The following is a 23,472-nucleotide window of genomic DNA, read 5'->3' on the forward strand; positions in this document are numbered from 1 at the left end:
GAGGTAGAGGTTGCAGTGAGCCGAGATTGCACCACTGCACTCCAGCCTGGGCGACAGAGCGAGACTCCGTCTCAAAAAATAAAAAATAAAAAAGAAAAGAAACAAAGAACAGGGAACTAAAGCTTTTTGAAGAAGAATTTATCATCTCTAACAATTTCCCCCGCTTGATTTTATGGTTTTTCTGCTTCAAAATGCCGTAGCATATCTAGGCTCTGTTGTTCTTCTTGGGCATCAAGAAGGAAGAGTTTATCTGAATAAGGTGGAGGTGAACTAAGGGAGGTTTTGGTGAGAGCTGTTTTTATAAGTCTTTGCACTAAACCACAAATACAGGGTATGAAACAGCATCCTACAAGAATGATTTATTTAGAATTCAGATGACAGTGTCATTTCAGTCTATTAAGTTTGAAATGCTTATTTAGGGTCTCCAGTTGAAGCAGCAGGACTTACATGGAATTCATAACAGAGAACAAGCTGAATAGGAATGTGGCCATTAGAACAGGAAGTCTGATTATTCACAGCAAAGTGATACCTTTAAGCGGAACTGCATTTCAAATCTGATCAGGAAAAACCCCTTTTCTATTTTCCATTATGCAGATTTTTGACAAGTCACTGGAAGAGAGGAAGGTGGATTAGTTCCCTTAGACTTCATTACGTCTGTCAAGCTAAAGAGCTTCACATTCTTAAAATCCTTCAGAACACAACCCTCTCACAGAGCAGCTTACCCCTGTTATCTCACCCTTATTCTCTCTCAGGTGTTAAAGATTAAAATTGGCATCATGATTCTTACTCACTTAATGTCAATTCTCTCCAATCCTCCTGAATATACTCGCTCTTCTACATATCCAATCCAAGAAAGAAAACGTTGCTATTTCAGAGCTTGCTTATGTTTGTTTATTTTATCTGTTTACAGGTTTGCATATCTTTTCGATGTCCCTTGTATTAAAATGTAGGAGCAGGAACTCTGTTACATGTCTCATTGTTCCCCTAATACCAGGAAAATACTAATTACCCAATAAAAATCTGTTGACTCACTGGCTGCCTGTGTCTCTGTATTTTATTATTTCTGAAGAAAACTCATGGGCCTTTTTAGAGTTTTTGAAGTTTTCTGACTGCTATTATCTATTTTTTAATAAGGAGTAATTTTTAACAAAACAAGGGAAAGTTTTAATGTTTTGACATATCTTAAACATCTCGCAATAAAAGCTATCTTTATGTTTTTGGTGAGAACATGCAGTGATATCTTTGTTTTCCACTTCATCTCCTTACTCCTTTAATTCATTTTTTTGTGATTTGTGAAGACTCAACCCAATTTAATTACTATTCATTTTCTTAGTCTAAAAATGAGTTTCCTAATCTACTTCCCCTTGATTAATGATTTATTCTTAAACTCAATTCTCTCTAGCACTTGATCTTAAAAAACGAAATTGGAGCTAACTTGGGTGATGATGCTCTTTCTTTCTAATATACTGAAGTCTGAGATATTCTTTTTTTAACACCCAAAACAATTTTCATTTATCTAAATCAACATGCTTCCAATTCACATAAGATGGCACTTTAGGTTAGTCTCCCACAGGCTCTTATTATATGTTTTTTATCACCATATCAGAAAGTAGATCTATTTTTTAAATCAGAAAAATGATAAAGCAGAGAAATGGGAGATCTTTAAAGCCTGTCACAATAGCAAACCCTAGATATTAATTTGGTGGTGCAGGAAACAAAAGATATATTCACTGCCATATTCCTTGATGAAATTATTCTTTGAATACATTTTTCTCTAATGGTATAAAAAACTCTCATATTAAGATGAAAGACACTAGCCTAGATATTATAATTATGGAAGATGCTAATTATTTTGAATATGACTTTTTGATCCATCTAAGCACTGGCAACCCTAGAATTGGTAGCAGCAATTAATTTGGTGAGTACCATTGCTACACATGCATGGATGAGTTCAGAACCAAATTTGGGAAAACACAGCTAGATTCAGGCAAATAAACTAAAAATGAGAGCCAATTATCAAAAAGCATATTTTAGTACTTTTAAGGTCAAAGAAGAAAAATATCAAGTCTATAATACATATTTGAATTCTGTTTTTTTTTAAGGCAGAAAAATTAGAGATTGGCATAATAACAGAAAGAGAAAGATATTTTGAGGGACATTTGTTTAAAAAGCTATATCATAAGTGATGAAAAGATAGTTCCATTTCTAGTGAGAATTTACAAAATCAGCTACAATGAAACAGCCACTGAGAAGTTGGGTGGAAACCATAGAGATATTCTCTGAGGCTTCTCCTGGGTCAACAAGCTCCTTCTATCAAATATGCAAGACAAAAAGAAGAGGTTTATACTTTTCTCAGTCAAAAGGCTTGGGATACCAGTTATTTAGGAGTCTGGAGTATAGAAAGTGATCACTAGTAACCTAAGATTAATAATATTGGGGAAAATTTAAGTTAGAAGAATCCTAGAAACATCCTGTGATCAAATGGCCAAATACAAACTTAGGCAATACGAAGCAGTCCAAGCTTACTCTTACCTTTTTTCTTCAAGAGCATCCTCCCTTTGATACCCTAACTTTCCCCAATTTTTACTATTTTCTCCAATTTTTCCACTCCCAAATTTGTAAGTTTTTCTTCTCCTCTCAGTTGCCCTTAAGTGTGACTTACTTTCCTAATTTCATCATTTTCTAACCTATTATCAGGTTTCAATCTCTGTTTCAGTCCTAAGATTATCTAACTTTACAATTCTTCCACTTTGTTCCTTTGCTTACTTTAAAAAAAAAAAAAAAATCAATCTTAGAATTAACATCAATTCCTAATCTTCCATTCTTGGTTTTACTTTTAATCTCCTCCCTGTAACTAAAAAGAAAAACAGTTCTCACTTCCACTTTAAGGTTAGTCTTCTAGAATCACTGCATGTACAACTCCAAAGTGAGGCAGACAGGAACCACTTGTGCAGGTTTCTTTGAAGCTCAAATCTTATTCTTTATCTTGACAAAAACACAGGCAAAAGAACGTTCAAAAATTTAAAGAATGTTGACTCTCCAAATATGTTCAAATAATTCTCATGACGTTTTATGTGAAGTTTCTCTTTTTGATTACCATGTTAAACCATGCAAAAAACAAGCATTTAAATGGCATAATTTGCTTATACGCCTTCAAAATATGAACAAGTATTCAACATCACAAATATCTATTGCTATTTCTATATGCTTTTCTTAATGATAAGTAGTCACTGGAAGTTGTGTTAATAAGTTAATGTCTTAAGAAGAAACATAACAGAGGGCTGGCAAGATGGTTGAATAGTAACAGCTCCAGTCTGCAGCTCCCAGTGAGACCAACAGAGAAGGTGAGTGATTTCTGCATTTCCAGCTGAGGCACCCGGTTCATCTCATTGAGACTGGTTAGACAGTGGATGCAGCCTATGGAGGGTGAGCAGAAGCAGAGTGGGGTGTTGCCTCACAAAGGAAGCACAGGGATCGGGGAAGTCCCTCCCCTAGCCAAGGGAAGCCATGAGGGACTGTGCCATGAAGAATGGTGCTATCAGGTCCAGATACTACGCTTTTCCCATAGTATTCACAACTCATAGACCAGGAGATTCCCTTAGGTACATACACCACCAGGACCCTGGATTTTGAGCACAAAACTGGGCGGCCATTTGGGCAGACACCAAGCTAGCTGCAGAAATTGTTTTGTTTTTTGTTTTGTTTTGGTACCCCAGTGGCACCTGGAATGCCAGCAAGACAGAACCACTCACTCCCCTGGAAACGGGGCTGAAGCCAGAGAGCCAAGTGGTGTCATCAATGGGTCCCATCCCCATGGAGCCCAGCAAGCTAAGATCCACTGGCTTGAAATTCAACCTGCCAGCACAGCAGTCTGAAGTTGACCTGGGAGGCTTGAGCTTCGTGCAGGCGGGGAAAGGGTGTCCGCCATTACTGAGGCTTGAGTAGGCAGTTTTCCCCTCACAATGTAAACAAAGCGGCCAGGAATTTGGAACTGAGCAAAGCCCATTGCAGTTCAGCAAAGCCAGAACATAAATGGAGCTGAAAAACACAGCATGAGAACTTTGTGAAGCATACACAAATATCAATAGCCAAATTGATCAAGTGGAAAAAAAGGATAGAGATTGAAGATCAACTTAATAAAATAAAGTGTGAACACAAGATTAGAGAAAAAAGAATGCAAAGGAATGAAAAAAGTCTCCAAGAAATATGGGACTATGTGAAAAGACCAAACCTATGCTTGATTGGTGTACCTGAAAGTGACAGGAAGAATGGAACTAAGTTGGAAAACTACTTCAGGATATTATCCAGGAGAACTTCCCCAACCTAACAAGGCAGGCCAACATTCAAATTCAGGAAATACAGAGAACACCACAAAGATACTCCTCAAGAAGAGCAACCCCAAGAGAGATATTGATCAGATTCACAAAAGTTGAAATGAAAGAAAAAATGTTAAGGGCAGTCACAGAGAAAGGTCAGGTTACTCACAAAGGGAAGACCATCAGAATAACAGCAGATTTTTCTGCAGAAACCTACAAACCAGAAGACAGTGGGGGCCAATATTCAACATTTAAAAAAAAAGAATTTTCAACCCAGAATATCATATCCAGCCAAACTAAGTTTCAGAAACAAAGGAGAAACAAAATTCTTTCCACACTTGCAAATGATAAGGGATTTTGTCACTACCAGTCCAGCCTTATGAGAACTACTAAGGGAAGCACTGAATATGGAAAGGAAAAACTGGTGCCAGCCACTGCAAAAACATACTGAAATGTAAAGACCATCAACACTATGAAAAAACTGCATCAACTAATGTACAAAATAACCAACTAGCATCATAACAACAGGATCAAATTTACACATGACAATGTTAATTTTAAACTTAAATGGGCTGAACGCCCCAATTAAAAGACACAGACTGGCAAATCGGATGAAAAGTCAAGACCTATTGGTGTGCTGTATTGAGGAGACCCATCTCATGTGCAAAGGCACACATAGATTGAAAATAAAGGGATAGAAGAATATTTACCAAGCAAATAGAAAGCAAAAAAAAAAGCAGGGGTTACAATCCTAGTCACTTGTAAAACTGACTTTAAACCAACAAAGACTTATAGGACGAAGAAAGGCATTACATAATGGTAAAGGGATTAATGCAACAAGAAGAGTTAACTATCCTAAATATATGTGCACCCAATACAGGAGCACCCAGGCTCATAAAGCAAGTTCTTAGAGACCTACAGAGAGATTTAGACTCCCACACAATAATACTGAGAGACTTTAACACCCCACTGTCAATGTTAGACAGATCAACGAGACAGAAAATTAACAAGGATATTCAGGACTTGAACTTAGCTCTGGAGCAAGCAATCCTAATAGACATCTATAGAACTCTCCACCTCAAATCAACAGAATAAACATTCTTCTCAGCACCACATCGCACTTATTCTAAAATTGACCACTTAATTGGAAGTAAAACACTCCTCAGCAAATGCAAAAGGATGGAAATCATAACAGTCTCTCAGATCACAGTGCAATCAAATTAGAACTCAGGATTAAGAAATTCACTAAAAATCACACAATTACATGGAAACTGAACAACCTGCTCCTGAATGACTACTGGGTAAATAACAAAAATCAAGGCAGAAATAAAGATGTTCTTTGAAACCAATGAGAACAAAAACACAACGTACCAGAATCTCTGGGACACACTTAAAGCAGTGTATAGAGGGAAATTTGTAGCCCTAAATGCCCACAAGAGAAAGCAGGATAGATCTAAAATCGATACCCTAACATCACAATTGAAAGAATTAGAAAAGCAAGAGCAAACAAATTCAAAAGGTAGCAGAAGACAAAAAGTAACTAAGATCAGAGCAGAACTGAAGGATACAGGGACACGAAGAACCCTTCAAAAAAATAATTGAATCCAGGAGCTGGCTTTTTGAAAAAATCAACAAAATAGACTGCTATCCAGACTAATAAAGAAGAAAAGAGAGAAGAATCAAATAGACACAATAAAAAACAATAAAGGGGATATCACCACTGATCCCACAGAAACACAAACTACCATTAGAAAATACTATAAACACCTCTACACAAATAAACTAGAAAATCTATAAGAAGTGGATAAACTCCTGGACACATACACATTCCTAAGTCTAAACCAGGAAGAAGTCAAATCCTTGAATAGACCAATAACAAGTTCTGAAAGTGAGACAGTAATTAATAGTCTACCAACCAAAAAAAGTCCAGGACCAGACAGATTCACAGCCGAATTCTACCAGAGGTACAAAGAGGAGCTGCTATCATTCCTTCTGAAACTATTCCAAACAACAGAAAAAGAAGGAATCCTCCCTAACTCATTTTATGATGCTAGCATCATCCTGATACCAAAATCTGGCAGAAACACAAGAAAAGAAAATTTTAGGCCAATATCCCTGATGAACATTGATACGAAAATCCTCAATAAAATGCTGGCAAACCGAATCCAGCAGCACATCAAAAAGCTTATCCACACAATCAAGTTGGCTTCATCCCTAGGATGCAAGGCTGGTTCAACATATGCAAATCAATAAACGTATCCATCACATAAACAGAACCAAAGATAAAAACCAGATGATTATCTCAATATATGCAGAAAAGACCTTCAACAAAATTCAACACAACTTCATGCTAAAAACTCTCAATAAACTAGGCATTGATAGAATGTATCTCAAAATAATAAGAGCTATTTATGACAAACCCACAGCCAATATCATACTGAATGGGCAAAAGCTAGAAGCATTCCCTATGAAAACCAGCACAACACAAGGATGCCCTCTCTCACTACTCCTATTTAACACAGTATTAGAAGTTCTGGCCAGGGTAATCAGGCAAGAGAAAGAAATAAAGGGTATTCAAATAGGAAAAGAGGAAGTCAAATTGTCTCTGTTTGCAGATGATATGACCGTACATTTAGAAAACCCCACCATTACAGCCCAAAATCTCCTTAAGCCGATGAGCAACTTCAACAAAGTGTCAGGATACAAAATCAATGTGCAAAAATCACAAGAATTCCTATACACCAATAATACAAACAGCCAAATCATGAAGGAACACCCATTCACAATTGCTACAAAGAGAATAAAATACCTAGGAATACAACTTACAAGGGATGTGACTCTTCAAGGACCTCTTCAAGGAGAACTACAAACCACTTCTCAAGAAAATAAGAGAGGACACAAACAAATGTAAAAACATTGCATGCTCATGGATAGGAAGAATCAATATTGTGAAAATGGCCATATTACCCAAAGTAATTTATAGATTCCATGCTATCCCCATTAAGCTATCATTGACTTTCTTCACAGAATTGGAAAAAACTACTTTAAATTTCATATGGAACCAAAAAAGAGCCTGCATTGCCAAGACAATCCTAAGCCAAAAGAACAAAGCTGGAGGCATCACACTACCTGAATTCAAACTACACTGCAAGGCTACAGTAACCAGATCAGCATGGTACTGGTACCAAAACAGAGATATAGACCAAAGGAACAGAACAGAGGCCTCAAAAATAACACCACACATCTACAACCATCTGATCTTTGACGAACCTGACAAAAACAAGCAATGGGGAAAGGATTCCTTATTTAATAAATGGTGTTGGGAAACTGGCTAGCCATATGTAGAAAACTGAAACTGGATCCCTTCCTTACATCTTATACAAAAATTAACTCAAGATGGATTAAAGACTTAAATGTAAGACCTAAAACCATAAAAACCCTGAGAAAAACCTAGGCAATACCATTCACGACTTTGGCATGGGCAAAGACTTCATGACTAAAACACCTAAAGCAATGGCAACAAAAGCCAAAATTGGCGAGTGGGATCTAATTAAACTAAAGAGCTTCTGCACAGCAAAAGAAACTATCATCAGAGTGAACAGGCAACCTACAGAATGGGAGAAAATTTTTGCAATCTTTACATCTGACAAAGGGCTAATATCCAGAATCTACAAAGGACTTAAGCAAATTTACAAGAAAAAAAGAAACAACCCCATCAAAAAGAGGGCAAAGGATATGAAGAGATACTTCTCAAAAAAAACATTTGTGCAGCCAACAAACATATGACAAAAAGCTCCTCATCACTGGTCATTAGAGAAATGCAAATCAAAACCACAATGAGATACCATCTCACGCCAGTTAGAATGGCAATCATTAACAGTCAGGAAACAACAGATGCTGGAGAGCATGTGGAGAAATAGGAACACTTTTACACTTTTGGTGGGAGTGTAAATTAGTTCAACCATTGTGGAAGACAGTGTGACAATTCCTCAAGGATCTAGAACCAGAAACACCATTTGACCCAGCAATCCCATTACTGGGTATGTACCCAAGGGATTATAAATTATTCTACTATAAAGACACATGCACACATATGTTTGCTGTGGCACTGTTCACAATAGCAAAGACTTGGAACCAACCAAAATGCCCATCAATGATAGACTGGGTAAAGAAAATGTAATACATATGTACCATGGAATACTATGTAGCCATAAAGAAGGATGTGTTCATGTCCTTTGCAGGGACATGAATGAAGCTGAAAACCATCATTCTCAGCAAACTAATACAAGAACAGAAAACCAAACACCACATGTTCTCATTCATAAGTGGGAGTTGAACAATGAGAACACATGGACACAGGGAGGGGAACATCACACACTGGGGCCTGATGGGGGCTGGGGGGCTAGGGGAGGGATAGCATTAGGAGAAATACCTAATGTAGATTATGGGTTGATGGGTGCAGCAAACCACAATGGCTTGTGTATACCTATGTAACAAACCTGCACATTCTGCACATGTACCCCAGGACTTAAAGTATAATAAAAATAAATTAATTAAATAAATAAATACTAAAAATTGATAAAATTCAAAAAAAAGGGACAAAGAAAACTTTTTTTATTTTTCTATTTTTATTTTTTATTATTATACTTTAAGTTCTAGGGTACATGTGCACAACATGCAGGTTTGTTACATAGGCATACATGTGCCTTGTTGGTGTGCTGCACCCGTTAACTCATCATTTACATTAGGTATATCTCCTAATGCTATCCCTCCCTCCTCCCCCCTCACCCCACCCACGACAGGCCCTGGTGTGTGACATTCCCCAACCTGTGTCCAAGTGTTCTCATTGTTCAATTCCCACCTCTGAGTGAGAACATGCAGTGTTTGGTTTTCTGTCCTTGCTCAGAATGACGGTTTCCAGCTTCATCCATGTCCCTACAAAGGACATGAACTCATCCTTTTTTATGGTTGCATAGTATTCCATGGTATATATGTGCCACATTTTGGGACAAAGAAAATCTTTAAAATAGCCAGAGAAAAAGGGAAATTACCTTCAGAGAAGCAAAATTTAGTTGAATTGCTAGCTTTTATAGCACAAGTACAGAGGCCAGAAGATGTGGAATGATAATTTCCTTGAGCTGAAAATCTCCATCAAAAGAGAATTCTATACTCAGCAAACACTGTCTTCAAGAGTAAATGTAAAATCATAACGTTTTCAAGCAAACAAATTTTGAGAAAATTTGTCATGAGAAGATTGACCCTAAATAAAAATATAAAGACTATTATTCAGACAAAAGGAAAACAACTGTAAGACCTGAGATTCTGGAATCAATGAAGAGAAATAAAAATTATAAATACGTAGATAAATCTGCATGGACATTGACTGTATAAAACTTGTAAAGTGTAAAGAAAACATAGTGTTAAAATACATAGCAACCTTAGCTTATAAAAGAGAGAAGTGGCAAATGGAGTAGTGCTCAAAGATTCTCATACTGTTCAGGAGAACAGCCAAAGCACCAGTTACCGTTAGATTTGATAGGTCATTGTTGCATGTTGTAATTTCTAGAGTAACCAGTATGGGTAGTCAATGAGCATGTGATTCCCAAAATGACAAAGGAGGGAAATAATAATTTTTTTTTTTTTTTTTTTTTTTTTTTTTTTTTTTTTTTTTTTTGTGAGACGGAGTCTCGCTCTGTCGCCCAGGCTGGAGTGCAGTGGCCGGATCTCAGCTCACTGCAAGCTCCGCCTCCCGGGTTCACGCCATTCTCCTGCCTCAGCCTCCCGAGTAGCTGGGACTACAGGCGCCCGCCACCTCGCCCGGCTAGTTTTTTGTATTTTTTAGTAGAGACGGGGTTTCACCGTGTTAGCCAGGATGGTCTCCATCTCCTGACCTCGTGATCCGCCCGTCTCGGCCTCCCAAAGTGCTGGGATTACAGGCTTGAGCCACCGCGCCCGGCCTGAAATAATAATTTTTAAAATAATCAATCTATAGGAAGCCAAGGCAGTAGGAAGAAAAAAAGGAAACATAAAATACGTTGTAGCAAGCCATCTTGTTTGTTTGAGTGAATCAGAAAGGAGGCGGCAGCTGTGTCGGCGGCGGGAGCTGCTTCGAAGCTACACCTCACAAGGGTAGCCCCCTTTCCCTGTCCCCTCCCCCGACCCTTTTCCCCTCCCCGGGCCACCCAGCCCGCCCAACTCCCAGCGGAGAGCAAGGTTTCCTTCTATTTTCATAGCCAACCAGAACAATGTTCTACGCACATTTTGTCCTCAGTAAAAGAGGGTCTCTGGCCAAAATTTGGCTAGCGGCCCATTGGGATAAGAAGCTAACCAAAGCCCATGTGTTTGAGTGTAGTTTAGAGAGCAGCATGGAAAGTATCACCTCACCAAAGGTGAAAACAGCATTACGACATCAGGACATCTCTTACTGCGAGTAGTTCGAATCTATCACAGAAAAGCTAAATACCTTCTTGCAGACTGTAATGAAGCATTCATTAAGATAAAGATGGCTAGGCCGGGCGCGGTGGCTCAAGCCTGTAATCCCAGCACTTTGGGAGGCCGAGACGGGTGGATCACGAGGTCAGGAGATCGAGACCATCCTGGCTAACACAGTGAAACCCCGTCTCTACTAAAAATACAAAAAAAACTAGCCGGGCGTGGTGGCGGGTGCCTGTAGTCCCAGCTACTCGGGAGGCAGAGGCCGGAGAATGGCGTAAACCCGGGAGGCGGAGCTTGCAGTGAGCTGAGATCCGGCCACTGCACTCCAGCCTGGGCGGCAGAGCGAGACTCCGTCTCAAAAAAAAAAAAAAAAAAAAAAAAAAAGATAAAGATGGCTTTTCTGTCAGGCATTGTTAACCTGCCTGAGGAAAATCGGGAAGCAGCTTATAATGCTATTACTTTACCTGAAGAATTTCATGACTTTGATCAGCCACTGCCTGACTTAGATGACATTGATGCGGCCCAGCAGTTCAGCTTGAATCAGTGTAGAGTGGTAGAGAGAACCAAGAGAGAAGAAATTGAGAACACCAGTATTTTACAAGAAAATGAATTTGGTAATTTTGGAAAGGGTGGTTGTTAGATAATGAGCAAAGGCAGTGCTTTTGACGATGAGGACGTGTTAGTAAGCACTACTGCATCTAACCTCCTATTAGAGTCTGAACAGAGCACCAGCAATCTGAATGAGAAAATTAACCATTTAGAATATGAAGACCAATATAAGGATGATAATTTTGGAGAAGGAAATGATGGTGGAATATTAGATGACAAACTTACTAGTAATAATGATAGCAGTATCTTTGATGATCCCCCTGCCCTCTCTGAGACTTGGGTGATGTTGCTGGAGCAGCCTACAATGATGACATGGGTGAGGATAAGGTATCAATGGGTGGGCCTGATAGCCCTAATTTAGTGGATCCACTGAGCCAATGCAAACTATGACTGATCAAACAACACCGGTTCCAAATGAGGAAGAAGCATTTGCATTGGAACCTATTGATGTAACTATTAAAGAAACAAAAGCCGAGAGGAAGAGGAAGCTAATTGTTGACAGTGCCAAAGATTTGGATAGCAAGACAATCAGAGCCCAACTTAGTGATTCTTCTGATACTGTTACTGCTTTGGATGTGGCACCACCCACCAAGAAACTGATGATGTGGAAAGAGACAGGAGGAGTAGAAAAACTGTTTTATTTGCCTGCTCAGCCTTTGTGGAATAATACACTACAGAAGCTTTTTACACGCTGTTTTACACTGCTTCTACCAGAAGACCTTAGAAAAAGGAGGAAAGGAAGAGAGGCAGATAATTTGGATGAGTTCCTCAAAGAATTTGAAAATCCAGAGGTTCCTGGAGAGGACCAGCAACAGCAGCATCAGCAGTGTGATGTTTTCAATGAGCCCATTTTGGAAGAGCCAAGCCACCTCCAGGAGTCAGTGATGGAGGCCAGCAGAACAAACCTGGATGAGTCAACTATGGCTCCACCACCACCTCAGGGAGTTAAGCGAAAAGCTGGACAAAGTGACCCAGAGCCTGTGATGCTTCCTCAGCAGGTGGAGCAGATGGAAATACCACCTGTAGAACTTCACCCAGAAAAACCTACAAAATATGTCAGCGACTACCAGAGTTAGAACTTCTGCCAGAAAAAGAGATGGAGAAAGAGAAAGAAAAAGAAAATGATGGAGAGGAAGAGGATGAAGATGTTTCAGGTGATGATCAAGATCAGGAAGAAAGAAGATGGAACAAAAGGGCTCAGCAGGTGCTTCGTGGTCTTCAGCGAGCTTTTGCCAAAACTGGAGCTGAATCTTTCAGTTTGCTTGAGTTACATTGAAACACGAACAGAAAACAAGCTGTCACAAAGTTCTACAGCTTCTTGGTTCTTAAAAAGCAGCAAGCTATTGAGCTGACACAGGAAGAACCATACAGTGACATCAACGCAACACCCAGACCAAGGTTCCATATTATATGAGGAGTTAGAAGCATTATAGCTAGTGTTCATTTCACTAGTGCTGCAAATTGCCCCCATGTGTAGGCGACACAGAACCCTTTGAGAAAACTTAGATTTTTGTCTGTACAAAGTCGTTGCCTTTTTCTTTCTTCATCTTTTTTCCAGTATATTAAATTTGTCAATTTCATCTTTGAGGGAAACTGATTACATGAGTTGTGTTTGTGTTCTATTGGAGAAAACAGCACCCCAGGGACTCAGAAGATTATTTTAGCAGTTCAGAACAGATGTGTGCAATATTGGTGCATGTAATAACGTTCAGTAGCAGTTGAAAGTCAGGATTTTATCTTAGTTGTTCATTACTGCATTAAGAAGGAAAACCTGTCTAGGAAAATGCCTGACAGTTTAATTTATAATTATGGTATAAGTCTTTGACAAGAAAAAAAAAACCCTTTCTATCAGTAACACTGGCAATCTTCTTGTTTACCATTCTCCTTAGGGATGGCATCTGAAACAACAAAGGTCACCCTCTTGAGATTCGTTTTAAGTGTAATTATGGATTACACTTAGGTGTACATGAAACTGTGTTGTGACTGATGCACTTCAGCTACGAAAAGATAGGACTGACTTGGTTTAAAGTGTTCTATTTTGTGAATCATTCCATTTGAGTCTTTCTGATGAACTTGGCTATCCTAAAATCTGTTATTTTAGTGAGGCTCCAAAATGAGCAGAAATAGGCTTCATTACAGTAGAGTGACTATTAAAAAATATAACTTTCTAGGAGCTCTAAATCAAAGCTTTAAAAAGATGTTTGGACATATTTGAGTATTCACATCATGAAAATAGACATTGCCCTGCCTACTGTTAGAGCAGACTGATGGGAAATTATACTTAACCTTTAAACAGACAATGCTGTAAAAGCTAATGGTTTCTCTGATATTTATTATAAGTTTTAGTACTGATCTCCTTTTCCAGTGCTGCACACTCCTGTGTTTGGAACTTTAATAGCTTTGCAACAAAATCCTATATCCAGTTTCTTATAATTTAATTAAAGAAAAACACATCCAAATAAAGGCTTTATTATGTTTTATTATTATTATACTTCAAGTTCTGGGGTACATGTGCAGAACGTGGAGATTTGTTACATAGGTATTCATGTGTAAAGGCTTTATTATTAACAGAGCAGATAGCATCAGAAATCATGTGACTATTATGATTATCAGAATATGTCTTAACTTTTCGGGCAAAATTAACACTGAAAGTTCTAGCTTAGTGTTGACACCTTTGTGGGAAAAAAGAAACCACTTTTGAAACTCAAATTTAAAACTGAAATGTTTTAAATTTGTGAACTCCTAATTACTATCTTAATGATTCGTTTTCTTGAGAGTGATAATTGTATAAAATGCTATTGCAGCTTTATTTTCAGTATGACACGCCTGTAAACCATGGAGTTTTCCCTGTTTGTAAATAGACATTGCAGATAATTAAATGTTTGATTTTAGAAAGGTCATTAGTTTCTTGTTACACATTTTGTTAGTACGGTTTTCATTGCTTATCGGGTTTCATTTTGTTCTTGAAAATAGTTGATGCTATGTCACGTATAACTTTTCTAATAAAAGTTGTGTTATAAGCTGTAAAAAAAATAGGTTGGAGCAGAGGAAATGGAAACCACCTAGTAAGATGATAGATTTAGAACCATATATATGTTGAATTGTCACAAATGTAAAAGGATTAAATTTTTGACCTAAAAGGTGATTGACATATTGGATTTTTAAAAATTTAACTATATGCTACTTACAAGAAGCACATGTGGAATATAAAGATAAAAATGGTCAAAAATAAAAGATGGAAAAAAGAAGTGTTTTATAGCACTAACATAATGAAAGTTACTATATCTATTTTAATATCAAGAGAAAAATTAAAGCCAAAGGTATTACTAAATTTAAAGAAAGTGACTCCACAATGATAAAAAAATTAATTTGCCATGTACAAGTAATAATTGTAACATTGTATATACCTCATCATGGCTTCAGTATACAGGTATCTCTTTTTATAGGAAGCTTTAATATCCAAATATTTGCTACATTAACTTTAAAAAATTGTTATGCCATATTTCTATTCAAGGGGGAAAAATATGTTAGAATCTACATATGCATCACAGTAACAACTATTCAAGTTGCTCGTGAGTCCGGGTGAGAAGACATTCAGTACTACCAGCTTCCCAATCCTTTCCCCAATTGCTTATCCCTTTATAGGCTCCTACTACCAGATACTTCTGAGTATCAATCAATATAGGCTCAATTTGGATGATGGGTTTCTTCTTTATATTATGATATTTTCAGTGCAATGAAAAAGAATAACATAATTTGTATCATATATCACACAACTTTTGCATATAGTCATGCCCACTAATAAGTTTAATATGTACTAAATAATTAGGTAATTTGTTTTAAAGTATGTTATATTATGCAGAAATCCTTTGTGGATATATATTAATGACCGTTTGAGTAGTTGTTTAGAAAATTTGATGAGGTTTTTATATAAAATAAAAATAAACTATCATTATTATTGCCATTTAAAATGATGAATTACAGGCTCTAGTTATCTCAAACTTTGCTAACCATCATATTTTCAGGAATAGATTAGATTTGGGTAACAAGAGATACTTGCAAGCAAAGAAAGATTTGACGAAACTTAAATGAGAAATAGACAAATTCCCAATCAGCGAGAGATCTTAACACCTATGCCTCAGAAATAAAACAAGTAAACCAATAATATAGGATATAGCAGTATCAAACACCATGCTTGCCAAACTTGATCGAATCAACATATATAAAATGCCAAACCCCTAACTGCAGAATAAAATTTATTTCCAGGACACATTAAACATTTACAAAAGTTAATTTTTTCCTGAGTCATAAAAAGGTTTTAATATGTTTCAAAGACATGAAATCATTTTGAAAACTAGGAAAATATAAGCTGTAATGTACAGAAATGCAAACTTAGGAGATAAAAAATATAATGAGTATAAGGAATGGATTACAATAGAAGTCAGAAAAGTGGCTACCTTTAAAAAAGAGAAAGGATGGCTGGGCGCGGTGGCTTATGCCTGTAATCCAAGCACTTTAGGAGGCCAAGGCAGGAAGATCACGAGGTCAGGACATCAAGACTAACCTGGCTAACATGGTGAAACCCCGTCTCTACTAAATATACAAAAAATTAGCCGGACGTGGTGGCGGGCGCCTGTAGTCGCAGCTACTCGGGAGGCTGAGGCAGGAGAATGGCTTGAAGCCGGGAGGCAGACCTTGCAGTGAGCTGAGATGGCGCCACTGCACTCCAGCCTGGGTGACAGAGCGAGACTCCGGGTCAAAAAAAAAAAAAAAAAAAAAGAGAGAGAGAGAAAGGATTTGAATTAGGAAAAGCTTCTAGGCAACAGGCTTCTAGGATTCTGGCAATATTTTGTATTTGACATGAGTGGTGATATTTGCTTGAAATAATTCTTCATAAATGTTATTAAAAATATACTAGCATGGACCATAAAGTACCATAGATGGCTTGGTATGATGTTTATAGTACAGACCCTCAGTGAAGTTTCTGGCATCTAATTAAACATCTAATTAAGGTATCTAATTAAGGTAAGTTGCTAAACCTGTACCAACCTACCACCAATAAAAAGACATGACATTTATTGGGCCAGTATGGATTTGGAAAAAAACATACACCTCATTTGCGTGTGCTATCCTGGTCCATATACCAATTGGCATTAAATCCTTCAAGCTTTGAGAGGGACCAAGCATAAGAGAAGGATCTCCAGCTCATTCAGGATGCAGAGCATGTAATTCTGCCACTGGGCACTTATGACGAAGCAAATCCTATATTGTCGAAGTGACTGTGGCAAATCAAGATGTTGAACTGAGATTATCAAGCCTCTTTAAAAGAATCACATCTGTGGGCCCTTTGGCTTGGAGTAAGGTCATGCCCTCTTTAACAAGCAGCTAGTTTCTTCTTAAAAAATAATTATTGATCTAATATAGGGCCCTAGTAGAGACGGAATACCTGACCATGTGTAATAGTTCGTATTTACACTGCTATAAAGAACTACCTGAGACAGCATAATCTATGAGGAAAAGGGGTTTAATTGACTGACAGTACTGGAGGCTGGAGGAAGTATGATAAGAGGCCTGAGGAAACTTACAATCATGGTGGAAGGCAAAGGGAAAGCAAGCATGTCTTACCATGGTGGTAGGGGAGAGACAGAGAGAAAGAGAGAGAGAGAGAGAGAGAGAAAGAGAGAGAGAGAGAAAGAGAAGGCAGGAAGAGCTACACACTTATCAAACAACCAGATCTTGTGAGAACTCTGTCTCGAAAACAGCAAGGGGGAAGTCTGATCCCATGATTTAGTCACCTCCCACCAGTCTCCTCCTCTGACATGTGGGGATTACAGTTTGAGACGAGATTTCAGTGGGGACACTGAGCCAAACCATATAATTCCACCCCTGGTCCCTCCCAAATCTCATGTCCTTTTCACATTTCAAAACCAATTGCCAACAGGTCAGAATTAATTCTTGCAAGCCAATTGCCAACAGTTCCCCAAAGTCTTAACTCATCCCAGTATTAACTCAAAAGTCCAAGTGCAAAGTCTCATCTGAGACAAGTCTCTTCTGCCTATGAGCCTATAAAATCAAAAACAAGTTTGTTACTTTCTAGATAAAATGGGGGTACAGACATTGAGTAAATGTTCCCATTCCAAAAGGGAGAAATTGGCCAAAATAAAGAGGCTACAGGCCCTGTGCAAGTCCAAAACTCAGCAGGGCAGTTATTAAATCTTTTTTTTTTTTTTTTTTTTTTTTTTTTTTTTGAGATAAGATTTAGCTGTGTCACCCAGGCTGGAGTGCACTGGCACAATCTCAACTCACTGCAACCTCCACCTCGCAGGCTCAAGCAATTCTCTTGCCTCAGCCTCCCAAGTAGCTGGGACTACAGGCACATGCCACCGCGCATGGCTAATTTTTGTATTGTTCATACAGAAAGTGTTTTGCCATGTTGCCCAGGCTGGTCTCAAACTCCTGAGCTCAGGTGATTTGCCCACCTTGGCCTCCCAAAGTTCTGGAATTACAGGCATGAGCTACCACACCCAGCTTCATTAAATCTTAAAGCTCCAAAATAATCTATTTTGATTCCATGTGTCACATCCAGGGTACACTGATGCAAGAAGTGGGTTACCAAGGCCTTGGGCAGTTCAGCCCCTGTGGCTTTGCAGGGTACAGTACCTGCCGCTGCTTTCACAGGCTGGCATTGAGTCCCTACAGCTTTTCCAGGTGCACGGTGCAAACTGTCAGTGGATACAGATCTTGGGTCTGGAGGATGATGGCCCTCTTCCCACAGCTCCATCAGGCAGTGCCCCAGTGGGGACTCTATGTGGGGTCTCCAACCCAACATGTCCCCTCTGCATTACCCTAGTAGAGATTGTCTTCAAAAGGGCTCCACCCCTGGAGCAGACTTCTGCCTAAACATCCAGGTGTTTCCATACATCCTCTGAAATCTAGACAGAGGCTCCCAAAGTTCAACTCTTGTCTTTGGTGCACCCACAGGCCCAGCAACACGTGGAAGCCACCAAGGCTTTGGACTTGCACCCTCCAAAGCAATGGCCTGGGCTGTGCTTTGACCTTTTAGCCATAGCTAGAGATGGAGCAGGTGGGATGAAGGGACCATGTCCCAAGGCTGCACAGAGCAGCAGAGCCCTGGACCCAGCCTGTGAAACCACTTTTCCCTCCTAGGACTCCAAGTCTGTGATGGGAGGGGCTACTGAGAAAATTTCTGAAATGACCTGAAGACATTTTCCTCATTAGCATTTGGCTCCAGTTCCTCTTTACTTATGCAAATTTCTGCAGCAGGCTTGACTTTCTCTCTAGAAAATGGGTCTTTCTTTTCTTCTACATGGCTGGGCTATAGAGTTTCCAAGCTTTTGTGCTCTGCTTTCCTCTTAAAGATAAGTTGCAGTTTCAGATAATCTCTGTTCACACATATGAGCCTACAGTTTTAGAAACAGCCAGGTCACATATTAAATGCTTTGCTGTTTAGAAATTTCTTCTGCCAGATACCTTAAATCATCTCTCTCAAGTTCAGAGTTCCATGTATCTCTAGGGCAGAAACAAAATGCCACCAGTCTCTTTGCTAAAGCATAGCAAGAATGACCTTTACTCCAGTACCCAACAAGTTCCTCATCTCCATCTGAGAGCACCTCAGCCTGGACTTTATTGTCCATATCACTATCAGCACTTTGGTCAAAACCATTTGACAAGTCTCTTAGAAGTTCCGAGCTTTCCCACATCTTCCTGTCTTCTTCTGAGCCCTCCAAACTGTTCCAACCTCTGCCCATTACCCAGTTTCAAAGTCACTTCCACATTTTCATGTGGAATTTCATGTGGGGTATCTTTATAGCAGTGCTCCACTCTCCTGGTATCAATTTTCTGTAGTAGTCCATTTTTACACTGCTATAAAGAACTACCTGAGAATGGGTAATTTATGAAGAAAGGTGGTTCAACTCACAGTTCTGCAGACTGAAGGAAGCATGACTGGGAGGCCTTGAGAAGCTTACAATCATGGTGGAATGCAAAGGGAGAGCAAATACATCTTACCATGATGGCAGGAGAGAGCAAGAGAAGGAAGAAGAGCTACACACTTATCAAACAACCAGATCTTGTGAGAACTTTATCATAAGAAAAGAAAGGGGGAGGTCTGCCCCCATGAATCAATCACTTCCCTTGAGGCCCCTCCTCTGACACATGGGGATTACAGTTCAAGATAAGATTTGGGTGGGGACACAGAGCCAAACCATATCACCACTTATAAAGACCTTCATCAACTGTGTTAGCTGATATATCATGGGAAATATTGGAACATTTTAAATAGGATTAGACATAAATTGGTTTCAAAACACAGTGATTCACAATCTCTGTATGCTTATCCTGCCATAATGTTATTTCTCCCTAAATCCTCCCCTGTGACCTCCTAGGAAGTTCTCTATGACTAGTTATCTCAGAAGGAAAGAAAGTTTTGTTTTCAGATGGTTATGCTCATTATTTGGCACTTACTAGAGGTAGACTGCTGGAAGTTATAGCTCTACTCAGAACTAGCTCAGAAAGTCTGTGAAAAATGGAAATCTTCTCACTGGGAGTAACTTCAAACTGTACATCTTATGGTTCATTTTGCCTAGAAGGAACGATGGCTTGAGATAAGGTTCTGTATCAATTCACAGTTAGTGCCTGATGGTTTGGCTGGGTACTCAGGGGCTTTGAAAGAATAAGGTTGCAGAATTAATATCAAGGAGGTTTGGGAAGGGGTATGAGGTTACGCCTCTCAGAATAGACTCAGAGTATGAAGGATACTTGTTAATCCATGTGAATACTCTCCACTGAGGAGGAGGCTTGTTCATTGCATTTTTTGTTTTCCTGTTACATAATAAACCCGAATGAAAGCAGTCCTAAATAAGCGTAAGCAGTTATCCTCACCGATTTGCTAACACAGTTTAGCTTTTCTTGTCTGGATTAATTCAAGGCCACAAAGAAAATATAATAAACTCTTAAAAGTATTATAGAATGCATATGCTGCATTCTTTAAACAAAATGTAGTAAGAAATTTTCAATATAGAAGCCAAAAACTGATCTATTCTCATAAAAATTTTAAAACACTGTACTGAATAACTCCTAGACTAAGAAAAAGTTGTTCCCACAATTATCACTATGTAAAAATGAGAAATAATGAGATCATTAAATTTCAAAAGCTGTTGGGTTAAAATAATACCCAAAGTAAAAATGTAGCCTTTAATGTTTTATTTGTGAAAAAAGACTGAAGATCAATGAATTCCTTTATATTAATTTAGTTTAAGAAGCTAGATAAAATTAAAATAAATCCAAAGAAAGAAGAATCAATTAATAACAAAAACAGCAATTAATTAAACAGAAAAAAGTACATATAATCAGAAAAGCTGAGTCTCTTTTTTAAAGTACATTTAATGTAACTTTGACAAGCTTGATCAAGTTAAAAAAGATACATGCAAAATTAATTAAAAGTAAAAATGCTACACATTCTTCAGATGCAAGGGTAGATTAAAGTTATATACATACACTATTCACAGATTAAATCGACAAATTAAAAATTAATATGAAATATATGATTGTCTAAAAAATACTATATTAACTAAGAAGAGTTAGAAATCCTAAGTCTCAAAATCATAGAAGAAAAGAAAAATATGGTCAAACAAGTAGTCTTAAATAGGGAGCAAGTCCAGAGAATTTTACAGATAAATTTAACTACTTCTAAGAAATATACACTTACATTACAGACAAATTTAACCACATTGTTCAGAGAATAGAAGATGAAAAACACTCTGACTCATTCTATGAAGCTAGCATAAAGTGATTCCAAACAAGGATAGCACCAAAAGGAAAAATATGGGCCATCTCACTTAAGGATAGTGATGTTAAGGCCAAATATAACCATGTATTTAAATAATGCTGTAGCACAACCATACCGGATCTAGTCAATCAGCACTCACACCCATTCCCACCTCCTTTGTTGTGCCTGCCAGTGCTTCAAAGTCTGGAAAGCTATGAACAACATTTTTTAGACTTTCTTTCAATTATGTTATTGATGTAAATGTGGAACCTATTAAATTCAATAGCATGAGATGTGGGAAGTAAAAACAAAGCAGGGGCTAATTTCTTGCTGGTGTTTCTGCTGATGAACAAGATCACAGATTGTGATTTTCCAGATGTACTTGTTATGGCTAGATGGAGTATCCAGTGTCTAGTCACCGGCTTCATTATGGTGATGGTGGCATGAAGACAAAGACACCTTCTGGATCCCAGGAGCACAACAATTTCAGTGTGATCTTCAACACAAAGGTATCAGTCAAGAACCCCAAACTTCCATTAATCTAGCCTCCAGTGGATTTTATATTCCAATTATTTTTCAAATTTGCACTTTGCACAATAGCATATTAATCATAATTTTTTTTTAGATGGAGTTTTGCTCTTGTCTCCCAGGCTAAAGGGCAATGGCACAGTCTCGGCTCACTGCGATCTCCGCCTCCCGGTTCAAGTAATTCTCCTGCCTCAGCCTCCCAAGCAGCTGGGATTACAGGCACGCACCACCATGCCTGGCTAATTTTTGTACTTTGAGTAGAGACAGAGTTTTGCCACGTTGGCCAGGCTGGTCCCAAACCCCTGACCTCAGGTGATCTGCCCCCTTTGGCCTCCCAAAGTGCTAGGATTATGGGCATGAGCCACCATGCCCGACCTGAACATAATTTTAGATTCATCCTATGCTATCCTCTTTACACTTTTGTTTCATTTTGTTTTGTTTTGTTTGATATTTATGTTAACTTCACTGCCCAATACAAAAACTAGAATTTTAGAACACCTCTTCATTTTAATACCCAAATGTCATAGACCTTGAATATCTCTCAATACAGCATTTTTTGAGTAGTATTTATGTAAGGAAAATGTATATTTATGTACTTTCCAAAGCAGTTCTACAAAGTTAAACACAAATCAGTAATGTATATGGGATCTTATTGATCTATATTTCCTCCCACTTTTGGAATTCTGTTTTTTAATTTCATCATTAAAATTGGAATAAAATGATGTCTTATTTTCTTGACTTACAGTTATTACTTTGTGAATGAAGCTGAGCATCTCTATAAAAGCATGTTTTGTATGCATTTCCTCATCAAGTGCTTGTTCAAATATTTTGCTCATTTTTTTGTGTTCTAATTAATTTGTGATAGATATTCATATATGCTTGGCATTAATACTGTGTCAGTTATAAGTGTTTAAAATATCTTCCTCCAGTCATTTTTATTTTAATTTTCTTTATGGTGTTTTAATGAACAGAAGTCCATAATTTTAGTGTAGGAGATTTTTAAATTAATTTATTTTTCATTACACTTTTTTTTCGTATCTTTTAAAATAAATTTTGCTGTGATAGCCTCCAAGATGGCTTTTGGTGATTATCACATTCTGTTATTCATGCCTTTGGGTATTCTCCTTCCTTATTATATCAGATCTGTTTTATGTGACCAATGGGGTAGAGCAGAAGTTATGGTGCATAACTGCTGAGTGTAGTTCATTAAAGACATTACTACTTTTACTTGTTCTTTTGGATTACTTGTTCCAATAGCAGCTGGCCACCATATTGTAAGGAGATTCAGTTAGCCCTATGGATAGTTCCACATGGTCAGAAACTGAGGCTTCCTAGCAACAGCCAACATCAAGTTCCCAGCCATGAGAGTGAACCATCTAGAAAACAGGTCTTTCAACTCTTGTCAGGCCTTCAGATGATTGTACTTCCAACTACCATCTTGACCAAAAAGATTTCTTTATGGTATATTGAGGAAGAAAAGTCATAATTTGCAAAAGATGCTTCCTTATAAATCTTCCAACAAACAAAATAGTACAGTCTCTGAAACAATAAATGTTTGTGTAATGAAGTGTGAAGAAAGAAGAAAATGAATAACAAGTGAAAGAATGGAACAAAGAGAGGAAAGGTGCATTCTATCATTAGTGGAAAGGAGGAAACTAGAAGATTGATTAAAGGGAAACAGGTATCTTTCCATTTCTATGAACCTCTATAACATAAGGGTTATGTGTAAATTACAGAAAGAAATTATCATTTCAGAATAGGTTTCAATTTTAAAGACATCACTGCAAAAAGTTCTAC

At 38.1% G+C, this 23,472-nt stretch overlaps 1 pseudogene; it reads left to right on the forward strand.

Annotated features, from left to right (window-relative positions):
- The first annotated feature begins 10,511 nt into the window (after window positions 1-10,511).
- On the forward strand, window positions 10,512-12,774 carry LOC722248 (double-strand-break repair protein rad21 homolog; annotated as a pseudogene).
- Window positions 12,775-23,472: the final 10,698 nt, after the last annotated feature.

Source organism: Macaca mulatta, chromosome 11 (assembly GCF_049350105.2).
Source record: "Macaca mulatta isolate MMU2019108-1 chromosome 11, T2T-MMU8v2.0, whole genome shotgun sequence".
Taxonomy (NCBI): domain Eukaryota; kingdom Metazoa; phylum Chordata; class Mammalia; order Primates; family Cercopithecidae; genus Macaca; species Macaca mulatta.